The 24,078-nt window shown below is 45.9% G+C and overlaps 1 protein-coding gene and 1 pseudogene across 12 annotated transcripts in view; both read left to right on the top strand.

Annotated features, from left to right (window-relative positions):
• The window catches only part of LOC147636910 (dihydrolipoyllysine-residue acetyltransferase component 3 of pyruvate dehydrogenase complex, mitochondrial-like), an 83,410-nt gene that overhangs the window by 40,003 nt on the left and 19,329 nt on the right, over positions 1-24,078 (top strand). The window lies entirely within an intron of this gene.
• LOC147636911 (puromycin-sensitive aminopeptidase pseudogene) lies at positions 11,965-13,777 on the top strand (annotated as a pseudogene).

Here is a 24,078-nt window from a genome sequence, read left to right on the forward strand (position 1 = left end):
TTATCAGCAAATTCAATTTATGATATGTTTTCTCGTTTTCATATTGTATTGGAAGAAACAGGTGCAGCTAGTGGTGAACCCTGGGTACCCGCAAAGTTGTTTGGTAATCTAACCATAAAGGGGGGAGGTCAGCGCATCTTCTGGCCCCTAGTGTGGTATATTGTGCAGATTTGTCATCTCTTTTTGTCTGGCATGCTTATATGTATTTTCATTTTTCATGATTGATAAGTTTTTCGGTGTACAGTTGCCCTTTTGTTTACGGTGCCCACTTCTAGAGAGAGGAGAGAGAGGGACGTTAAGCTTTCCCAACGTGTAGAGGATGAGTGAAGGGTGCCTATTGGGCCACCCATCCAATGCATCCCTCCTCTTGACATGTGGGAGACTGCCCAAAGCTCATAACATGTAGAAAAGGGCGCCTGAATATGTGCTTGGCCGACCTGGAGTGGAAATCGGTCCAACCTTTTTATGAATTGTCCGCCCGAACTTCAATGAAGTGTGGACGTCCAAACTCACTTATAACTAGGACGGACACACGTATTAAAGTTTGGACCTTCAAAATAGAAAAATTTGCCATTTGCTCATAAAATAAGCAACATAGAGAGAAGTAGTATACTTATCACCTGTCTACATCCCACAAGGGAGGTCAGAAAACAGTTTCACTAGCATGGTTCACAAGAGAGCGTCCCCAACTCATGAACTACATGAACAATTCATGCATGCAACAAAACAATTCATGTGAAAACAAGTTCAACAAAACCTTACACGCATAAATGCAATGCAAGAATGCACCATGGAACAGTTTTCCATTTCATTTAGCTAGTAACCCATGGTACCATATTCTGGATATGGGTGCGGATCAATATCCCCAGCCCACATAACCAACCTACTGGCTCTTAGTGTTGACAAGTCTTCGACCATGCCAATCCATCTTATGGAACTCGTCCATAAACCTGAAGCGTAGAGAATGTCCAAATAGTGACATCCCCCCTACTTCTAAACGGTTGACCGCAACTGAAATGCTTCTAGGCGGATACTCTTGAAAGTAAGTTTCATCTTGCCACTTTACGTCCATGGAAGAATAATTCTTGAATTTCATAAGATAGTGTCTTTGTAGTTTGCCACCTGCAAGTTTACGCTCTTTATGAAAGACAATTTGTTTGGGTTGCAAAACCTCTTCTAGCTCATCCACTTCCGGTGGATCCTCTAGGGCTGGTTCCAGAGGTGGAGGTCCCACATACTTGCGCAAGAGGCTCACATGGGATGCATTGTGTATCTTCCAATGATCCGATGAAGCAAGCCGGAAAGCCACATCATTTATCTTTTTGATCACTTAGAAGGGTCCATAATACCTGGTAGAGAGCTTAGGGCATGCTCCCTCCTTACTAGGTCTCTTACTAAGCCTGGCTTTCTCAAATTTCAGCAATACTAAATCATTTTCTTTGATATCCAATTGTCTTCTATGCTTGTTGGCAACCTTCTTATGCTTTGCTTGAGAACGTTCAATGGCTGTTTGAACCTGTGCAAAGGCAATATTAATGAAGGCAACAGAGGTGTTAGGGTTAGGGTTTAGAGAAGCTTCAAACAGGCGTGGAAGCCAACAGAGAGAGAGAACACGACTTCAGTGTATTATGCTTGATAGAAAAAAGTGAAGTACAATAGTCACATAATAGTGACCTAAAGAGATGTGTTCACATGTCCGGCCATAAAATGTGCCGGGTGGACCAAAACACCTATAAACTGCATATAAGTGAAACTGAGCTAAACTGGGGGAAAAAACCTCCACTAACTGAAGTAAAAAGTGCCCCAGTAATCTACTGATGATCACTAGCACTCCTCTGGGTGCATACACAGCATAAAACCCAACAAACCCCCCTGGAGTGATATGTGATCACTGTACATCATCCACCAAAAGGAAACAAATTCAAAGCACTACGGAATGCTTCAAATTTCGGACGTGGTAATGCCTTGGTGAAGATGTCTGCCACATTCTGATCTGTAGGACAGTAGATCAGACTCATATCTCCTGCCTGGAGTCTCTCCCGAACAAAATGATAGTGAATCTCAATGTGTTTCGTGCGAGCATGAAACACAGGATTCCTGGCCACAGCAATGGCACTCTGACTATCAGTATAGATAGGTATAGGCTCCTCCACTGAAATATCCATATCAGTCATGAGACGACGCAGCCAAACACACTCAATAGTAGTAGTGTAGGCTGCTCTGCACTCTGCCTCACAAGACGAAGTGGCCACTGTGGTCTGTTTCTTGCTTAGCCAAGAAATGCATGAAGAGCCGAGAAAGAAACAATTTCCACTAGTGGAATGTCTGGTATCAAAATCACCAGCCCAATCTGAATCACTGTAAGCGTATAACTGCATGTCACCCCCTTCAGGATAAAGCAATCCAAGAGACAAGGTACCCTGCAAATAACGGAATACACGCTTCACAGCTTGCCAATGTGACAACCGCGGGCTATGCATGAATCTGCTCAACTGAGAGACTGCATACTGAATATCTGGCCTTGTATTACACAAGTAAATGAGGCACCCAACAGCCTGAGCATATGTAGTGGCATCAAAGGAAATACTGTCATCTTGTAGTGACAGTTTTTTCCCAGGCTCCATAGGAGTACTAATAGGTTTGCAATCCTGAAATTTAAACTTCTCCAGAAGTTTAGCAACATACCGTGATTGCAACAACCCAATGCCTCTGTTATCCTGCACAAACTGTATGCCCAAATAGTAATGTACAAGCCCCAAGTCAGACATGTCAAATGTCTGTTGCAGTATCTCCTTAAAAGCTGCAATTTTGTCATCATTTGATCCCATGAGCAAGAGATCATCCACATAAAGACCGATGACCAGCAGATCTGTCTCTTCTTTCTTTACATACAGAGTGGCTTCTGATGGACTGTTCACAAATCCCTGAGTGAGTAGGAAAGCATCTATTTTTGCATACCAAGCTTGTGGAGCTTGTTTCAAACCATACAAGGCCTTTTTCAGCCTGCAAACTTTCCCCTCATGACCATGTTCTGCAAATCCCATGGGCTGAAATACATAAACTTCCTCCTCGAGGTTCCCATGTAGGAATGCAGTCTTTATGTCCAACTGGTGAACAACCCAACCACGATGTGCAGCCAATGCAATGACACACCTAAGTGTCGACATACGGGATGTAGGAGCAAATGTCTCCTCATAATCAATGCCCTTCTTCTGTGCATAGCCCTTTGCAACTAGACGGGCTTTGTACCTGTCAATGGATCCATCTGCATGTCTTTTCAACTTATAGACCCATTTAGTACCAATTGCTTTCTTGCCTTTGGGCAGATCAACCAAATCCCATGTTTGATTTCTTTTAATAGAATCAAGCTCATCCTGCATGGCTTTGTTCCAATGCACATTATCTCGTGCATCCACAAATGAATCAGGCTCATCATCATCCTGTAAACTGGCTGCCATAACCAGATTCAAATCCATGATGTGTGCATGTTCATTGGTCCTTGTCTCCCTACGAGTACGACCAGCAAGAGGACCCTCTAAATGGCTGTCCTTTAATGTCCTCAAATACCATCTAGGTATATGTCTGACCTGTGGTGCCTGCTGCCCCATATTTGGTTCAGCTTCTGGCTCATTTTGCTGCTGAATTTCTGCACCACCTACATCATTTGTTGGCTGTCCTGTACCCTCATTAGTTGGATCACCAACTGTGGAATGAAATTCCATAGGTAGTAGACCTTCAAACACATCATTTTCAGCCTGATTTGCCTCATAACCAGCCATGGATATTTCTGATTTTTCATCAAAAATCACATCCCGACTAGTGAATATCTTCCTGGATAGTGGGCCATATAACCTGTAGCCCTTGCTCTCACGGCTATACCCAACAAAAACGCATTTTGTGGCTTTATCATCCAGCTTCCTCCTCAACTCTTTGGGTATGTGTGCATATGCAAGTCACCCAAAGATACGAAAATGCAATACAGAAGGCTTGCGGCCATGCCAAGCCTCAAAAGGAGTAATAGAAACCAATGCCTTTGTGGGACATCGATTCAAAATATGACAAGCACACATGACAGCTTCCACCCAAAAGATATGTGGTAGCCTTTTTGCCTTTAGCATACATCTGGCCATCTCCATGAGTGACCGATTCTTCCTTTCTGCAATCCCATTCTGCTGTGGAGTGTAAGGAGTAGTATACTGATGTTTTATACCTCTACTCCCAAGAAAGGAATTCAGCATATGTGACATATATTCCCCCCTCGGTCTGAACGGAGAGTCTGGACCTTGCATCCTGACTCTGTCTCAGCAAGTGCTACAAAGGCCAAAAATGCATCATATATCTGTGATTTCTGTGTCAAAGGATAGACCCAGCATATACGAGAGAAGTCATCAATAAATGTTGCAAAATAGAAGCAACCACCTAATGACTTCGTCTGCATGGGACCACAAAGATCACTGTGTATAAGCTGCAACTTTGCAGTTGCTCTTAGAGCCTGATCACGTGGCAAGGAAAACCTATGCATTTTTCCCAAAATACATCCTTCACAAATGTGATCTGGAGGCTTCTCCATGAGAGGTAGATCTGTAAACATGTTATGTCGCTGCATAAGCATAAGACTACCAAAATTTACATGCCCCATGCGAGCATGCCATAACTCCGCATCAACCATAGCTGGAGTAAGAGTGAATGCATTATAAGCAGACTGATCCACTGGCTGAAATGCATCCAACTGATAAAGTCCATGACATAATGTACCAGTAAGCATCAAGGTCAAGGCATTAGCTTTGTCTTTGACCATGCATTTATCATCATCAAAGTGAACTTGCATACCGCAATGTGCTAAAGAAGAAATGGACAACAAATTCTTCTTTATCCTTGGTACATATAAAGCATCTGTAAGGCGGAGAATGGAGCCATCAGTGGCTGTAAGCTGAATATCCCCAATGCCACGAACTGGATATGAAGCATTGTTGGCACACTGAACAGTTTTGCCAACAGGGGCAGGGCCAACATGACTAAACAAATCCCTGCGAGATGTGATATGCTTTGAGGCACCACTATCAAAATACCAAGTACATGCATGCTCTGTCATACTGAGTGCCTGTGAAGACCAAGAGGCATCATAGCTGCATGTATAAAAACAGTAATCCCTGTCCTCAACAAAAGAAGTAGTCTCTGGAGGAGCTTTAGAAGCATCATTAACAGACATCCCAGCTTCCTTTGCCTTCTCTTTGGCAATCCTCTTTCTACATTCAGTGATGTAGTGACCTGGCTTTTTACAGTAATGACATTTGCCCTTCTTCTTGGGCTGTCCATCACCTTTCTTGGTATCCTGTGAAGAACCACCATCACCTGAATTTTGATTTGAACTCTTTGGCTGAGTTTTTCCTTTCCCCTTTTGACCTGTAGTAAATGCTTGTTCAGCATTTGTGTTCATATTCATATTCTTCCTCATTTGCTCCTCTTGTAGTAAGAGAGCAACAAGTTCCTGATACTTGAGGGGTTCAACAGCATTCCTCATGCTGAGGTTCAAAGAGGTATGAAAAGCCAAGTAAGATCTTGGCAAAGAGTGCAAGATGGTGGACACAAGCTGTGTCTCAGGAATAATCTCATCCACATTGATGAGTTGCTCTCTCAAATCCTGCAGCTTGTTTAAGTGGCTAGACATATCATCTCCTTCATTCATTTTCTGATTTTCCAGCTCTCTTTTCAAAAATGAGATCCTAGCCTCATTACGAGCAGCATACATCTGCTCCAAAGTCACCCATGCATTATGTGAAGAGCCAGCTGAACGAATATGAGGTATTATGGACCTCTGTACTGACAATGCAATGAGTGACAAAGCTTGTGCATCCCTGGCATCCCATGTCTTTTGAGCATTTGTTCTTTGAACAGGCAATGGCAGCCCTGGAGCCTGTACCTGTTGTCCTCGTCCACGAGCACCCCCTTGGGGAGGAGTCTCTGGAGCCAATGGACCTGGACGTGGTTCATCACCACTAACAAAATCCCAAAGACCTTTTGCCACAAGCACATTTTTCAGCATAAAACTCCACAAGGAGTAGTTCGTGCCGTCCAATTTGTCTTCCTTAGACAAATACGTAAATACATCACTCTGCTGTTGATTTGCCATTATGCCTACGCACAATGTTGTACCTGTGTATCAAAAAACCCAATAGCAAGAACCCTGAAAACAACTGTACTCCACTGAATACAGTTCACCCAAATATGCCTGCACTCTCAATCCTCTGAATGTGCAGCTCAATGCACCAACGACTGAGTAGAGCAGCAAATGGCGTACACAATGCCAAAATGCCCCAAAAATGCCCAAATTTACTGTGTGGGAGAAGGAATTAGGGTTAGGTTATGTGGGAGACATACACAGAGAAAAACAAGGGGAGAGAGAGAGAGAGAGAGTTGTGGGGATAAGTCAACTCATGAGGCATGAGTGTGTGACTCCCCTATCACACATGTATATTGCACTAGTACACATAGTGCACTTAGTACATTAAAAGTACTAAGTGTACTATGTACTATAACTTATGGGCTTGTACACACTATAAGGGTGGGCATAACGCCTTTACCCCAACAACCTCCCACTTAAAGGCAAAGTGCCCTTAAGTAAAGGAAAAGAAAAATCAGCATGTACATGATAATATACAAGGCCATATCAAGGCTGAAAATGGCCTCATCCAATGCCCATCAAGTGTCTGCAATGAGCAAACCGCTCCGGAGGCGAACTCTTTGTCAACAGATCAGCCGGGTTGTCATCCGTATGAATCTTAACAAGCTGAATTTGCTTGTTCTCTATCACCTCTCTGATGAAGTGATACTTCACATCCACATGCTTCGTCTTTGCATGAAAAACAGGGTTCTTTGCCAACTGAATGGCACTCTGACTGTCACAATGCAACAATGGAATATCCCCTGTATAACCCAAATCAACCACTAACCGAGATAGCCATAATGCCTCCTTGCAAGTCTCTGTGGCTGCAATATACTCGGCCTCTGTAGTAGATAAGGCTGTGCACTTCAGCATCCTGGATATCCATGACACAGCACCTCCTGTGAATGTAAACACATAACCGGTAGTAGACTTCCGGTTATCTGGATGACCGGCATAATCCGAATCCGTGTAACCATGCACTAATGCATCCTGTTTGCCAAAGCAAATGCACAAATCCTGTGTGCCCTTCAGGTATCTCATGACACCTTTCATTGCTTCCCAATGCTTCTTGCCAGGGTTGGCCATGTATCTAGAAACCACTCCCACTGCAAATGCAATGTCCGGCCTAGTAGCAACCATGGCATACATGAGACTGCCACAAGCTGAAGCATACGGAATCTTGGCCATATCAGCCCTGTCTCTATCTGACTGTGGGCTGTCCATAGCACTGAGTTTCACATATGGAGGCAAAGGAGTACTAGTCTTCTTCCCCCCGTCCATATTGAACCTCTGCAAGACTTTGCCAATGTATTCCTTCTGAGACAAATACAACACATGTTGATTTCTGTCCCGAAGTATCCGCATACCCAAGATGTGATTTGCATCACCCAAATCCTTCATATCAAAGGTTTGATGCAGCCTCTGCTTCAAGGCATCCATCTCTTTACGAGATTTCCCGGCAATCAACATATCATCAACATACAAGATGAGGATCAATAGACTGCCATCCAAAGCTTTCTTGGTGTATAAGCAGTGATCTATGTCACTTCTCCTGAATTTCTGGGATTTCATGAATGTATCAAATTTGTGATACCATTCCCTTGGTGCCTGTTTGAGCCCATAAAGACTCTTTTTCAGCTTGCATACAAGCTTCTCCTTTCCACTGACTGCATAACCCTCTGGCTGCTGCATATATATCTCCTCACCGTGAAGAAAAGCAGTCTTCACATCCATCTGAATCAAGTCCAGATCATCATGTGCAACCAAAGCTAACACAGCTCTAAGTGTGGTCATTTTGACCACTGGAGAGAAGATCTCATCAAAGTCCACACCATATTCCTGCTTGAAGCCCTTAGCCACTAACCTGGCTTTGTATCTTGGCTTTGCATCTGGTGCAACTTTGAGCCTGTATACCCACTTGCATGGCAAAACCTTCTTGCCTGCAGGCAAATGCACCAACTTCCAAGTTCCATTTTTATGCAGAGAATCCATCTCTGACTTCATGGCACGCTCCCAAAGAGCCTTGTCTGCCCTCTGTAAAGCCTCCTTGTAACATGAGGGCTCCCCACAGTCAGTAAGCATCAAATAGTCAACCCCTGGAACAAACCTGTCAGGGGCTCTGGAGGGTCTTGTGGACCTCCGTACCCAATGACCATCATTTGCAGGTTGCTGTCCAGCCTGCATATCACCTATTGGTGGCTCCTGTTCCATGCCATAAGGCTGAAATATAATGCCCGGTATCTCCTCTAACTGTGGTATATCCATAGGGATATCTTCTCCCATCTCTGGCTGTCCATTTGGACCATTTTCAGCACCATTTAAGGGCTGGTTTTCCTGCTGTAATGGCTGATTTACAGCCCTTTGTTGTTGTCCATGATGTCCATCATCATCAAAGATGACTCTGCCAGGCTCCTGTTGCCTTGCAGGCTCCTTATACATGCATGTTTCATCAAAAATGACATCATTGCTGCGTATAATCTTTCTATTCACGGGATCCCAAAGTCTATACCCCATTTCACCTCTGTCACCATATCCTAGGAATATGCATTTGTGAGACTTAGGATCAAGTTTGGTGCGCATTTCCCTGCGTATGTGCACGTACGCAACGCAACCAAACACTCTCAAGTGCTTGTATGACGGAGGCTTCCCTGTCCATACTTCCTCTGGCACTTTCCCACCAAGCCTCGTGTTAGGCGACCTGTTTATAAGGTGAACGGCTGTCATAACAGCTTGCTGTATGGTCCTGTTCATCCTCTCTGCTGTCCCGTTTTGTGGAGGATCATAAGGAGTAGAGAGCTCCCTCTTGATGCCTTTAGCATCACAAAAGTCCTGAAACTGTTTGGACATATACTCTCCACCATTGTCGGAACACAAAGCCTTCAGTGTTTTGCCAGTTTGATTCTCAACATGAGCAACAAACTTCTGAAACACTGAGAATGTATCACTCTTCAAATGAAGAGGATAAACCCACACCTTGCGTGTGGCATCATCAATAAAAGACACAAAATATTTTGCCCCTCCCAAAGAAAGCTGAGGCATCTCACATACATCTGTATGCACAAGCTCTAACTGAGCATCTTTCTATCCAAGAGCTTTCTTGTGGGGGCACTGTAGTTGCCTACCATATATACAATGCTCACAAAATTGAAAACTTGAAAACTTTAGAGAAGGCAAGTAACCCAAACGAGACAATTGCTCCATTCCCTTGACACTCATGTGTCCCAACCGGCTATGCCACATAGAGATTTCCGGCAGCTCGGTTGCATTTACATTAGCATGGTGACAAACACCTGCATGCATAAAGTAAAGAGTGTCCACTTTAGAGCCTCTGGCAACAACCAGTGAGACCTTACTAATTTTCCACTTTCCACTACCAAATGTGGTAACATAATCAGCATCATCAAGCTGGAAAGCAGATTCTTCTTGATCTCAGGCACATGCCTGACATCATGGAGCATAAGCTGTGAGCCATCTGAAAATACAAGCCTCACATCACCTCTGCCAAGAATCTTGCATGCATGGTTATCACCCAAGTAAACCACTCCTTCATTGCCAGCAGTGTACCTGACAAACAAGTCTCTGCAACCTGTGACATGAAAGGAGGCACCTGAATCAATGATCCATGAGTGCATACCATGACCACCTGTAAGAAGTGAATGGGCATCAAGTGAAGAAGTAAATAGGACCTCATCCTCACTGCCACCTGCATGTGACACATTGATTTCTTCAATCTTGACTCCACTTTTGCCCTTTGGCTTTACATCTTTGGCTTTACATCTTTGGCTTCATCTTTCTCTTTGTCTTTGCCTTTTCCCTTTTCCTTTTTATCATTTTTCCATTTGTAGCATTGCTTTTTAATGTGTCCCTTCTTGCCACAATAATGGCATTCCAAATCCTTTTTGGAGCGAGACTTGCTTCTTCCCCTTTCTTGGCTTTTCCCCCTTTGCTGGGATCTCCCACGTGCATTCATTGCATTGGACTTTCCAACAGAGTTGTTTTTCCTGTTCATCTCTTCTTGAAGAAGAGCACCCTCAACATCTGCATATGACAGCATAGCATTCGAATTGCTAGTGGCTGTCCTGAATGTGTCCCAACTCTCTGGCAAAGTGCATAACAAAAAAGTGGCTTTAAACTCATCGTCCATTGCCAACTTTTGATTAATGACCTGGCTGACAATACCATTAAACTCATTTAGATGGGCTGTCATAGACGCCCCTTCCTTCATCTGAAGACCTATGAGTTTCTTCAACCAATACACTTTGCTTGAGGCACTTTGTTGGGCATACAAGTCCTGCAATCTCTGCCACATTCCCCAAGCTGTCTTCTCTTCACGAATGCTGAAAAGTAATGAGTCTGACACAGACAACATGATGGTAGATCTTGCCAGCTCATCCATATCTTCCCACTCTTCAGCAGTAAGAGAAGCGGGCATTACACCCCTTTCTTTGATAGGGTTGTGCTGCTTTTTCTGAAGCAACACATTGTAGCACTGGGTTTGCCAAATATCATAATTATGCGAGCCTTCAAGCTTCTTGATGTGAAGCAATGAAGAACTCTCACCTGTGGTTGCCATAGCAATATGCAACCTTTAATGCCTGACTCCCTGCAAATGTGCAAACACTGCACCCAAGATGTGCAAACACTGCACCCAAAAGCACACAAAGTGCTCACAGTTTTTCTCCCAAGCTTTATCTCCCACTGCGGAAGCAAGAATGCAACTTTTCTCCCACTTTATGTGATGAAATCACCAAAATCTGGTTGCTGCAGATTTTGGACAGCACCTTAAATGTGCTCTGTTGCCCTTCCAAAGTACTGTACAGCAGTACCAAGTGCTTACCAATGATGTACCAAACCGCTGTCTGCATGAAAGGAGTGTCACTGAGACCATGTACCGGCAAGTACAGCAGCTGAAATTGAACCTTTTGGTCACTCAAAACAGTGTACAGCCATGCCAAAACTTGCACAAAGCTGTGCCAAATCTGTACCAGCAGGTACAGTAGCAATAAATGCTCTCCTGGCTGTCCAAATGAGTGAAAATCAGACTTTTACAGTCCTGTACACTGCATACAACAGTCCCGAACAGAAATTGGGCAAAAGCCCCTTGACTGCAAGCTGATTTTTGAGGATTCAAGGCATAAATGTCTTGCCTGCTGCTTTGCCAAGCTCAACAAGCATACGAACTTGAAAAGCCCCTTGATTTAAGATCAATTTCTGATCATACATGGTACATTGGCGCACATGAAGGCATCCAGAGTGTTCACGATGCTTCCCCCTGGCCACATATACATCCAAATAATGAAAGCCCCTTGATTTACAGGCACATTGAGTGCTTGTAAGGCATCAACACATTATCCACAGCATCAACTGCGATTGCCTGCATGCAAATCAACTCAATCGGCACAAAAGCCCCTTGATTTGCACTGCGATTTGCTGCGATTTGCTGCAATTTTGCCCAAATGTGCGATTTCTCACATCATACAGCATGTATGAGTGCTTAATTGCACAATTACATCAAAAGCCCCAAATTTCGACATCCAATTTCCTGCAAATTGATCCTGATTGTGACCAATGTCACCCAATTTTGCCAATTTTGCTCAAAATTGAGCAATTCGACACCTGTATCTGCTCAATTGTTGATTGTACCTGCTCAATTGCAAGTCCCCAAAAAAAATTGAGGAAAATACGTTGTAATTTTCTAGAAAATACGTTGTAATTTTCTAGTTTTTCTCTGATTTGCAGGCGGGTTTTGTTGTTGCAGGAAAAGGGATGATGATGCTGCTGCTGTTCTGTGCAGGTGGGGGGGGCACTTCTTGCTGATGTTGCTGCTGCTGAATGACAAGAAGCTAGTGATTGATAATGGATTTGTCAATGGACTGCGCAGCATTCTTTGTGACTCAACCTTAGACAAGGAATTTGTTGCAAAGGCAATAACCCTCCCGGCAGAAAGTGAATTGATGGATTTGATGGAAGTGGCTGATCCTGATGCAGTTCACACAGTCCGTCGTTTTGTTGTAAAGGAGATTGCCTCAAGCTTGCGCCAAGAGTTTCTTGATGCAATTAATGCTAATCGTAGCAATGAGGCATATGCTTTCGATCATGAAAGTATGGCAAGACGGGCTTTGAAGAACGTTGCCTTAGGCTACCTTGCATCTTTGAATGAGCCCGAGAGGACAGATCTGGCCTTGAATGAGTACAAGGCAGCAACGAACATGACGGAACAGATTGTGGCGTTGGCAGCCATTGCTCAAAATCGTGGGGAATTGCTGTCCAAGTTTTACGAGCAATGGAAAAGAGACTCTTTGGTTATCAACAAATGGCTTGCTTTGCAAGCTATGTCAGACATTCCGGGCAATGTGAAGAATGTGAAAAACCTGCTCTGATACCAGTTGTGTGGGAGAAACAGAATTAGGGTTAGGTTATGTGGGAGACATACACAGAGAAAAACAAGGGGAGAGAGAGAGAGAGAGAGAGTTGTGGGGATAAGTCAACTCATGAGGCATGAGTGTGTGACTCCCCTATCACACATGTATATTGCACTAGTACACATAGTGCACTTAGTACATTAAAAGTACTAAGTGTACTATGTACTATAACTTATGGGCTTGTACACACTATAAGGGTGGGCATAACGCCTTTACCCCAACATTTACTGCACCCAAACTGTGCAAAAAAAAACCTGTAGAGTTCTTTGCTAGAAAGTCTGCCTGTATTTGCCTGTAGATTTTCACAGAGAAAATAAAAATGCCCAATATTCAAAACTTGTAATGCTTACCACAGTGTGATGTTAACAGGTACAAGTTGATTGTAATGTGTCTGACTTGACTGTTGTACTGTGCAGGTACAGTTTACTGTACGGAGCAGGTTGCAGGTACAGTTGAAGTATGGCGGATGTACTCAGACGGAGCACTGTACTGAACAGTGCGAACAGGTACTCTGCAGGTAGGTACAGTACGGGTACAGAAACAGTCGAGTGTAGGCAGGTACTGGTCAGGCACGGAACACTGTGCGCAGGTGTGTACAGAGGACTGTTTGGAGCAGGGCGACCACAGTACCGTACTGAAAAAGTCGACCAGAGCTGGTCTACTGTATTCAGGTACAGTCGGCGCTGTCTTGTACAGTTGGCGCAGGCAGGTGACAGTTCGTGCTTACAGGCACGGAGGCTGCAGTACAACGGCGCTGTCAGGTACAGACGTACGTAGCAGGTACAGGCGCTGACAGGCGCAGTCGTTCGAAGCTGGTACACGTGTGATGATAGGAACAGAAGCTACAGTACGGCGGACTGGTACGGACAAGTACTTTTGTACGGGCTAGACAGAAACTGAAGGCGACTGTGTACTGCAATGGCAAGCCTTCAAAGCTCTGATACCAAATGAAGGCAACAGAGGTGTTAGGGTTAGGGTTTAGAGAAGCTTCAAACAGGCGTGGAAGCCAACAGAGAGAGAGAACACGACTTCAGTGTATTATGCTTGATAGAAAAAAGTGAAGTACAATAGCCACATAATAGTGACCTAAAGAGATGTGTTCACATGTCCGGCCATAAAATGTGCCGGGTGGACCAAAACACCTATAAAGTGCATATAAGTGAAACTGAGCTAAACTGGGGAAAAAACCTCCACTAACTGAAGTAAAAAGTGCCCCAGTAATCTACTGATGATCACTAGCACTCCTTTGGGTGCATACACAGCATAAAACCCAACAATTAAGGTCCCTTACGTATTCATTGGTAGCAAGAATCTTATCATTAGTACGTAGGATGGATGGCAATACCACTTTGCCATACATGATCTCAAAAGGAACCTTGCCTGTAGAAACATGTACCGTCGTATTATCGTATGCAAATTCCACAAGTGGTAGATACTTTTCCCAAGAAGATTTTTGATCTGCCACATAGCATTTAAGCAAATCCAATAAAGCTGAATTTGCGGCTTCACTATGTCCATCTGTTTGAGGATGATAAGCCGATGAAAAATTCAGCTTGCTGTCCATGTTATCAAATAGAGCTCTCCAAAAGAGGCTCGTTGTTTTGTGATCTCTATCTCCCACAATTGACTTAGGCATACCATGATGCTTAAACACCTATGACATAAAGAGTTTGACCATATGCATAGCTTTTATGGTCTTCCCGACAGGTATGAAATGTGCTTGCTTGCTAAACTTGTCCATAATGGTCCAAATTGCATAATTACCATATTGTGTACGAGGAAGATCCATAATGAAATCCATTGCGATGCTTTTCCATGGTTGGTTAGGAATAGGTAAAGGCTGAAGTAAACCAGGGCCTTTTGCCTATCAAACTTTGCCTTTTAACAGGTGATACATGCACGAATAAAAGTTTCTATCTCTTTCCTGATGCTTGGCCAAAAGAAATATTTTTCAGTTGTGTGTAGTGGGAAATATTCCCCTATGTCTTGCATACGGAGGTGCATGACATTCATCCAAAACTTTTGGCCGTAAGTCTTTTACCATGCATAGGCAAGTATCCTTCATAAGATAGCCATCTTTAACCATATAAGATAGATGTGCATGACCAGCCATCAAATCAGCCCATATATCTTCAAAATCAAGATTCAAATGATACATTTCAGTCCTGATGAGAGGCAATTGAAATTGCAGCCACACATGGCTTTCTTGATAATGCATCGGCCACCACATTTTTCTTGCTAGGAGTATGCAAAATCTGAAAATGAAACATTGAGAGGAAATTGGCCATCCTCATTTGCTTTTCGGAGAGTTTAGTTTTCATAAGAAAGTATCACAAACTTTGATGGTCAGTTTTGACCACAAATTCAGCTCCCATTAAGTAGTGTTTCCACACTGTAAGTGCATGAACAACGGCCAATAATACCTTCTCATAAACGTCAAGTATAAGCTTGGCATCACATCTCCTGCTTTCATATGCAACTGCATGTTCCTCTTGATTTAGGACAGCACCAATACAATTGCCACATGCGTCACATTCAACAATGAATGGCTTATGCAAATCGGGTATAATCAAGACTGGCTTAGTAATAATGCCATTCTTGAGAGAATTGAAAACATTAATTTCAGCTCTCATCCATTTGAACATAGCATGCTTGGTCAATTTATGCAATGGTGAAGCAATCATTGCAAAATGGAAGAGAAATCTCTTGTAGTATGAACGTAAACCAAGAAAATTGCATACTTCATGTATGGATTTGAGTTCTGGCCAATCTTTGATGGCTTGGATCTTTGCGGAATCCATTCTCACACCGTCTTTAGAGACTACATGTCCCAAATAGTGAATCTCTGAAAGAATTGCCATTTATCATAAGTTCGTGTTGTCTCAATTTATCAAAGACCACTCTCAAGTGCTTCTTGTTCTCTTTCTTATTCTTGGAAAACACAAGAATATCATCAAAGAAGACACTTGTAATGATTTTTTTAAATTCGGTCCATCATGCGACTTAATGTAGCTGGAGCATTGGTGAGACCGAAAGGCATAACCAAGTACTCATAGAGACCAAAAGAAGTGTGAAAAGCCATTTTATGTACATTCTCTAGCATCACTCGCACTTGATGATAGCCGCTTTTTAGATCAATGCGACTAAAACATGACGATCCATCCAATTTGTCCAAGATGTCATCTATTCTTGGAATTGGAAACCGATTTTTGTTATCTTGTTTAATGCCTTGTAATCCGCATACATACGAAATGAACCATCCTTCTTTTGCACAAGGAGAACGAGTGAGCGAAATGGTGATGAACTTGGCCACACTAAGCCCTTCTCTAATGGCTCCCCAACCTATTTCATGATCTCCTCTTGTTTGCAAGCACTCACACGATATGCTAGCCTATTTGGCGGTGAACTTCTTGGCATTAATTCAATACGGTGGTCTTCCGGTCGAATGGGAGGCATACCATTTGGAAGAGAGTCGGCAAAACAATCCTTAAACTCACTTATAATTCAGCCTATCATGTGTAAGGGTATCCATATGTACATTAGCATGTTCCACTTCATCACGTACAAAAACCAAGTATGAGATACAAGGGGTATAGTGTTACCCAACACACCGGCATCTATACAATGCTCTACCTTTTTACATAAAAGAGATCTTGTTGGTTTTGTAGTTTTAGGTGGGCTCAAAGCATGCATGCCATGGTTTTTCAAGTAACACATCGCATCTACTAAGAGGCGCAATGAGAAAGTTCTCATGGTCGAGACAGCCTTGGATGTGTATTCTCAACTTTCCAATGAGAGGAGTGACCTTCACATCCTTCTCAATAAGGCTGAAAATGCATTGAATTCGGGTCCCATTTCACCTACTTCAATCCCCAAGGTGGCAGCCATATGAGTGGAGATGAAGTTGTCAGTAGAGCAATCATCAAACATGAATAAGGCGGGCTGGTCTTTGAGTTGCCCCCATGCTTTGCATACCATTCTATCCATGCTTGCATGGCCCGTATTATCCTGCACATCATGTATCATGTTTATACGTGGTTTGGGGTCTTCTTGTTTGGGCATTGAGGAGAAATGTGGTTTTTACTACCACATCTAAAACATTTCCCTTCATGCATATATTGCATTCTTTGTTGCAGAGATAACCCAAAAATGCTCTTTTTGGGTGGTTGCTTCTTCTCCTTTGCATCTTTTTTTTTTTTTTCCGAGAAAAGATCCTTTCATTAGTTATATAAAAACGCCCGAAGGGCTACAAAAGATCTCTCCTGCTCCTAAGAGAGAGAAGAGCAGCGAATACATCATGGCAGCCCGGGAGACTCTCCCTAGGTGCTGCAAAATACAAGCATCAGTATAAAGAACTGAGCGGCTAAATCATACAATAGGGGGGGGGGGGGGGGGAAGAGCCAAACAGGTGGCCTGTAGTGCCAACGGGGGGATCCCGTGTGTAAGGTGTAGAACGAGCCACAGCGCCAAGTGGTGTGAAAGGCCTGGCGCCGTAAAATCGCCTCATCCGAGTCTCCCCGGATGCGGTCGTACTGTCCTCGCAGGGTGTGGATCAACTCCTGCCAAATCCCCCGAACAGTCTCTGCTGGTTGCTCTAATCTCCCCTCAAAGGCCGTAAAGCACCGGGCCCTCCAGGTGAACCAGATGGTGAGGCTGCTGAGGAGCTCCCATCGTAAATCCCTCTCCTGTGTCCAGCTGGCGGACGAGAAATCCGGTGCCGGAACCAGGCGAGGCTGGCCCCTAATAAATCTGATGGCCTGACTGCCCTGCTCCATCTCATAGCCCATAGCAGGCTTTGACGAAGTCGACCAAGCAGCGGCACCCCACGTAAACATACCCTCTGGAGAGAGGGGGGCCAGAATACGCAGCATCCGCAACCAAATCTACTGTGCCTGAGGGCAGTCCCAAAGGCAATGTCTCTGTGTCTCCATAGGGTGGCCGCATCGGACGCAGGCCGCCGGAAGACCACTGTAAACAAGCCAAGTGCCAACTGCTGAGCCCCTGTGGGCGACCAGCCACTGAAAAGCCGAGATCCTGCGGGCCTGCCGGCTAGCCCAGAGCCGAGCCCAGAAATCCTCCAGGAACTCCTGTGAGAGTCCCTGCAATCGCCAATGCCCCGCTGCCGCTGGAGAAACCGTCCTCCTCGCCGTCAAAATATGCCGTCCCAACCGAACTGTATACTGGAAAAAGGTGATCTCTGTGGCCTCAAGGGATGCATAAGGATCATGCCACTCGTACTCCCCGGGATCCCATTGTAGCCGGGCCAAGGGGCGCGCTGCATATGCCCATATGCGCCAATCCGGGAGCACATCAGCAGGGTCGGGGTCAATATGCCACCTCCGAGAAGCGGCAGCCACTACCCGAATCCTCTGAAAGGTGCACTCTGCAACCAAAGGCGACTCCTCCTCCACACTCTGGAGTCTGCCCTCATCCTGAATCTCATAGTAGAGGCATCTGCCATCCTCAGTGCTAGCTCTGACAGCAATCAGGATCTCCCGAATCCTCTGAAAGGTGCACTCTGCAACCAAAGGCGACTCCTCCTCCACACTCTGGAGTCTGCCCTCATCCTGAATCTCATAGTAGAGGCATCTGCCATCCTCAGTGCTAGCTCTGACAGCAATCAGGATCTCCAACTGTGTAAAGGCTCCCATCCACCGTGGGGCCACTGTCTCGAGAGGTGTGAACCACTCCTCTGTGAGTGCCTCCTGAATATCATCCCTCATAATCAACCCCCCTCTGAAGTGACTCAGCCTCTCCACCTGGATCTCCTCTGGTAGACTGCAGAAAGCCTGCCAGTCTCCAAAACTACGAGCTGGGCCTGCCGCTAAGGGTCCCCAGGCTAGACGAGGCCGAGAACCCAGCATATGACCCTGCTCCGAACGAACCGCTGGACTCCAGATGAGCGGCTGTCTGGCCCGCTCCTCAACACAAGAAGGAGGCCGCTGAGAGAGCCCCGGTCTCAGCAGCTCCCAAGCTCTCAGGATGCTCAAAGCAAATCTGTCCTCCCATCCTCTACTGAGGCCTGTCCTCCTCATCTCTATGAAGATCCAGCGAATCTCTGGTGCCCAGGTACCCCCTGCAGGGGGCGCCCGAGCCTGCAGTCGCTGCAAGAGAAGCTCTTTCCAGGGCTCAGCGCCTGGAAGCAATCCCCGAACAATAAGCTTCCCCAATAAGGCTCTACTCTGATCGACTGGATCTATAATGCCCAAACCGCCCTGAGCCAGCGGAAGTGTAATAACTGCCCATGCAACCTTTGCCCGAGCTGGCTGACCGTCCCGCCCAGACCACAGAAAGTTCCTGATCAGCCTCTGTACCTGGCTGATGCAAGAGCTCGAGAAAATCCAGCAAGACGTAATGTACCACATGGTCGCTAACAGCACCTGATTGGCCACCACCACCCTCCCAGCCAAGGATACTCGAGCTGTACTCCAATAGAATAGCTTCTTCCGAAGGCTCAGAAGAAGCGGGGCAATCTGCTGCTCAGGTGACAAATCAAGGCCAATCTGGCATCCCAAATACCGCACTGCTGTGCCTGGAGGAATCCATCTAAAACCGGGGTCCGGGCTCCATGCCGGAGTGGGAGCACTACTGATCCAAAAGGCCACTGTCTTGCGCCAATTGATCAATGCTCCCGAAGCTGCACTAAAAACCTGGAGCGACTGCTCAGCCCGAATAAGATTGGCCTCTTGGCCATGCAAAAATAAGCCTGTGTCGTCTGCAAACTCAGCATCCAGCAAATCCTCCCCCCGGACTGGGAGCTGAAGTCCTCTCAAGCCAACCTCCTCTGCCGTCAAATACATACTCATAGCCTCCGCAAAGAAGAGAAAAAGGAAAGGGGCGAGAGGACACCCCTGACGGACTGATCTGGTCAGCTCAAAACTCGGCCCTCGTCCTCCTGCAATCAGCACCTGGCTGCGAGCTGTGGAATACAGAGCTGCCACCCCTCTGATCCATCCTGGCTCAAAGCCCAGACGAAGCATAGTGCCCTCTAAGAATCCCCAATCAACTCTATCGTATGCCTTCTCAAAATCGAGAAGCATCACGACCAAATCCTCTCCAAGAAATCTAGCTCGGGCCGTCGCCTCCCAGAAAGTAAAGATGTTGTCAAGGATACTGCGCTCCTTGACAAATCCTGTCTGAGTAGCATGAATCAACTCCCCCAGGAAGGGCTGGATCCTCAAACTCAAGGCCTTTGCCAAGACCTTGTAGACAGTATTGAGGATCGTAATAGGCCTCCAATGCCGAATGTCATCCGATACTCCCTCCCCCTTGGGGATAAGATAGATCAAGCCCTCTGAAAAGCTCTGCGGCATCACCCCAGTGTTTAAAACATGCTGAAAGCCCCTGCGGAGGCCAGGCCCCAAGAGATCCCAATAGCGCATAAAAAAGGCCGGTGTCAGTCCGTCCTCCCCTGGGCAACTATGTCGCGGCAGGACCCTCAAGGCCTCGGCAAGCTCAATCTCTGACAAAGGCGCACCTAGAACTGTACGCATATGGTCTGTGACCCTCCTCTGAACATGGGCCCACACAGTCTGTCTGCAAACATCACGATCCTCAGTGGCAGGCTCCGCTGAAAGCAGGTCACTATAAAATGCAGTGGCAATGGCTCTGATCTCCCCGAGCTTAGTAGCTACCGATCCATCCGGTCTACCAAGCTGGCGGACTCCTGCTCGCGCATGACGGGGTCCAGTGATCTCAAAAAACTCCCCAGTCACTCTATCTCACCAAGCTGCGTCCACTGAGAGGCCTGACAACGATAGTAAAACTCGTGTCTCTGCTCCTCTACCTCTCTAACCTCCTGGCGTGCCTGGCTCAGCTGGGACGCCACCCACTCACATGCAGGCTGCTGCTCCTGAAGGCGCTGTAGCGAAGCAAGGGTGCGTCTCAGCCGTTGCTCCCGCTCGCGAATCTCTCCCAGTCGTGTCAAAGCTGCAGCATGCAGAAAAGAGCTAAGATCCAAGAGTCCCTAGGCACACTGGCCCGCTGCATCCTGGTCAGAGCACTGACTATCATGCCAGATCCTCTCAATGTCCTCAGCGAAATTGGGATCTGCAAGCACCCTCTTTGGGATCCTCAGCTGCAAGCTGGGTTCCCGTGTCCCCTCCTCCAATGTCAATATGACTGGCGCATGATCTGAAAATGAAGTGCCAGCGAGAATGCCGACGAAGCCCCCTCGCTCCCCTAACCAGTCGCCCACATAAAAGCGATCAATCCGTGAAAGATTAGTCCCTCCCTGCCGGCGATCCGACCGAGAGAAACTAAGACTGTCCTGAGACCGGGAAAAAGCCCCATGCTGCCATGCATCAGTGATCCTCAGTGACATGCAAAACCGGTCCCAAGCTGCAAGCTCCGTGCCATGCACTGTAACATGACTGCCTCCCACCCTATCTGCCGGGTCCTCAAGCATGTTGAAGTCTCCCCCAACACACCAATGTGCGGCCTCTGGCAATGCATCTGTAACCTGAGTCCAGAACTCTGCTCTGGCACTAGCATGATTGGGCGCATAGATGATGAGCACACCCAATAGCTCGTCATGCATCCTCAAAATGACATACTGTGCTCTACCAGGCACAATGATCCCTCGATCCACAATGGCCGGCCGCCATGCATCTGCAATAACCATGCATACTCCTCCCTGTCCACCCAAAGGACCAAACCCTGCAAACCAGAAAGTGTCCCATCTACCAGGCATCACCGAACCATATCTCCGGATCCTGCTCTCACCCAAGTGGTGCTCCTGCATCATCAAAATGTCAATGGTGCCACCAACCAGGCATCTCTGAAGCTCCTGCCTCAAGCAGCCTCGATAGCGTATAAAGTGTGCTCCGCCGAGGCCCTGTACATTCCATGAGATGATCCTCATGGATGCCCTGCTGAGGAGGATGCTGTCTCAGCCGTACGACGGGCCTTCGCCAGTGGTTTGGATGGAGAGTAGTCCCCATCCGAACGGCTGCGAATCTGCCCACCTGGTGTACTGCAAGAATCCCGGATCAGACGCCAGTGGCTGTGACCCATGGCGACTGCCTCCTGCTCTGACATAGAAACCTCGTGTACACTCACATATCCAGGGTCGCGTGCCAAGTCTGCCACTATGCGCACGACCAAATGCCGAATCCCTGAGGTATCCACACTCCCGGGATCCAAGAAAAAATGAGCCAACTCCCAAAGTCGGCCTATCACATCTGTCACCTCCAGGTCGCTCATGTGGTGGGAAAACTCAACTGCCTGAGTCTTCAAAGTGCTGAGAGCGAGCTCAAGAGTCCACTCCCGATCACAAGGTCCACATAGAGGGAACGAGAAGGCCACCGCTGAGTCTAGTGCCTCCTCCCCGCGGGCCGGAGGTATCACTACATGAACGCGAATGGGTGCTGGCTCATGGGGGCCCTCTACTCCAAAAAGCCGTGTGGTTGCTTCTTCTCCTTTGCATCTTCGGTCTTATGCATGCCTTTAGTATCCTTAACACCAGAATTTTCAGCCTTATGCTCACCTTTTGCATTACCAAAATCTCTTCATGGTGGCTGTCCACTCCTTTGAACAAAAGGGCCAGCCTTGTCCTTGCCCTTTCCCAAGCTCACATCAATCTTGGATTGCACCCATTTAACATTGAGCTCTTCCGAAGCCAAGACGGAGTTTATAAGGTGGCATAAAGTTTGATTGGGATAAACTTGCAGCCCTAGTTGGAAGATGGGTTGCAATCCCGATTCAAACTTCCTCTTCTTTTCTTCTTCATTTATCTTCATGAAGGGACATACTTGCATTAGCAACTCCCAAAACTTTGACACATAAGAGGAAATAGATTGCCCTTCTTTTTGTAACCTATCCCATTTCTAGCATATGTCTTTGATAAAATTTGGAGGAAAAAACTGCTCATAAAACTTCTCTTTAAATTTAGCCCATGTAGCAATGGTATTGCCTGCAGGTTTCTCGGCCAACCACCAATGTGGAGTGGTGTCCTTCATGTACATTTCCACATGTCTGAGTTTTAAACTCTCAGAATAGTTGGCTTCATGGAATGCAATTTCAAATTGGGAGATGAAAGATAATGCTTTACCCAAATCATACTCTCCATGATAAACCTCAAATTTTACATGTTTGTCACCCACATCAAGTTCTTTGGCTTTCTTTCTGTGGCGGTGGGTTTCTTCTTCATGTGCCATGGCTGGCCGCTTCCCTGTATCCAAAGCATAGTAACAGAAAAACCCGTTTTGCCCTCTCGAAACGGCACGAAACGTTTCTAGCACGAAACGTTTCGAAACACAACGAAACCTGCCCATCGAAACGGTGTTTCGTCCAAATGTAAAGTGCTGGTCAAAAAAACGGGTGGAAGGTTTTTTTTTTGCAAATGTGATTTTTGCCGTCGTTTCCATCCTTGTTTGCTGCCCATTTGCCACTTCACGCATGCGACGCTTCTTCTCGGCCGCAACCTGTTGCTCCGCCTCTTCTCCTTGTTTTCGCTCCTTCACTTTTTCTCCTCCACGCCTCCTCTTCCTCTTCCCTTTTCCTCTTTCTCTCTTCTCCTCCACGGTCCACCCCTCCTCTTCCCTCCTCCTCTTTCTCTTCTTTTCTTCTCACCTCCTTCCCTTTTCTTCTCACCTCCCTCTTCCCTTCCAACTTGTTTCTTTCCTCCTCTCTTTATCTCCTTTTCTTTCCCAAATTTTGAAAATACCAAAAAACCTACTCGCAACATCATGAATTTCATACCCACCAGTCCCAAAAAATGCATCTTCATCTTTCTGTTCGGTATGTTATAAATTTGGTATGTGTATATAAGAAGTGTCATTTGGAAACCTTTGCGTTTTGTCCAAAACAGACGAGACGAGACGAAACGAAACCTTCGAAACGATGAAACGGACGAAACGTTTCATGTTACTATGATCCAAAGTAGGCACATGTTGATTTATGCACATGCTCTTTGGAAAGGTTTTCAAGTGGTATAGGAGGAGGCCTACGAGAGGAAGTGGCATGTGTGGTAGAGGCATAATGAGAGGTTGCAGACACCTCTTCTCTTGTCCTATGCACAACCGATTTCAACTTTGATGCCACAAGAGAAGGTCGACTTACATTAAGTATTTTTGAACTTAAGCCCACCTTGTTTACCTGTGATTACATCACCTTGTCCCACAAGATAAGAGATGGCCATATCTCTTGGCTGCACTTCCAAGTCCAATGCAGCATTTTCTAATGCATTATTCACAGCGGCGGGCTGCCTTGACATATGAGATACATTCTTACTTTGTGAACCTTCATGCATGCTTTTGAGTTGGCCTTGCATTTCACATAGTTGAGTTGCAATTTTAGCCTGCATAGCATCATGTCCTGTTTCCTCCAAAGCCTTCTCCTTACCATGGGATGACTGTCCCAAATGTACATATGTTACATGCTCTTTCACTCTAGCATGGGACGGTTGTCCACCATGCACTTTCATGAACTGCATGCAAGACATTTTCAATCATATCTTGTTTGTGCGTATGAGGATCACTATGTACATTCTCT

This window comes from Cibotium barometz, chromosome 7 (assembly GCF_041138505.1).
Source record: "Cibotium barometz isolate CiBa-2024 chromosome 7, ASM4113850v1, whole genome shotgun sequence".
NCBI lineage: Eukaryota > Viridiplantae > Streptophyta > Polypodiopsida > Cyatheales > Cibotiaceae > Cibotium > Cibotium barometz.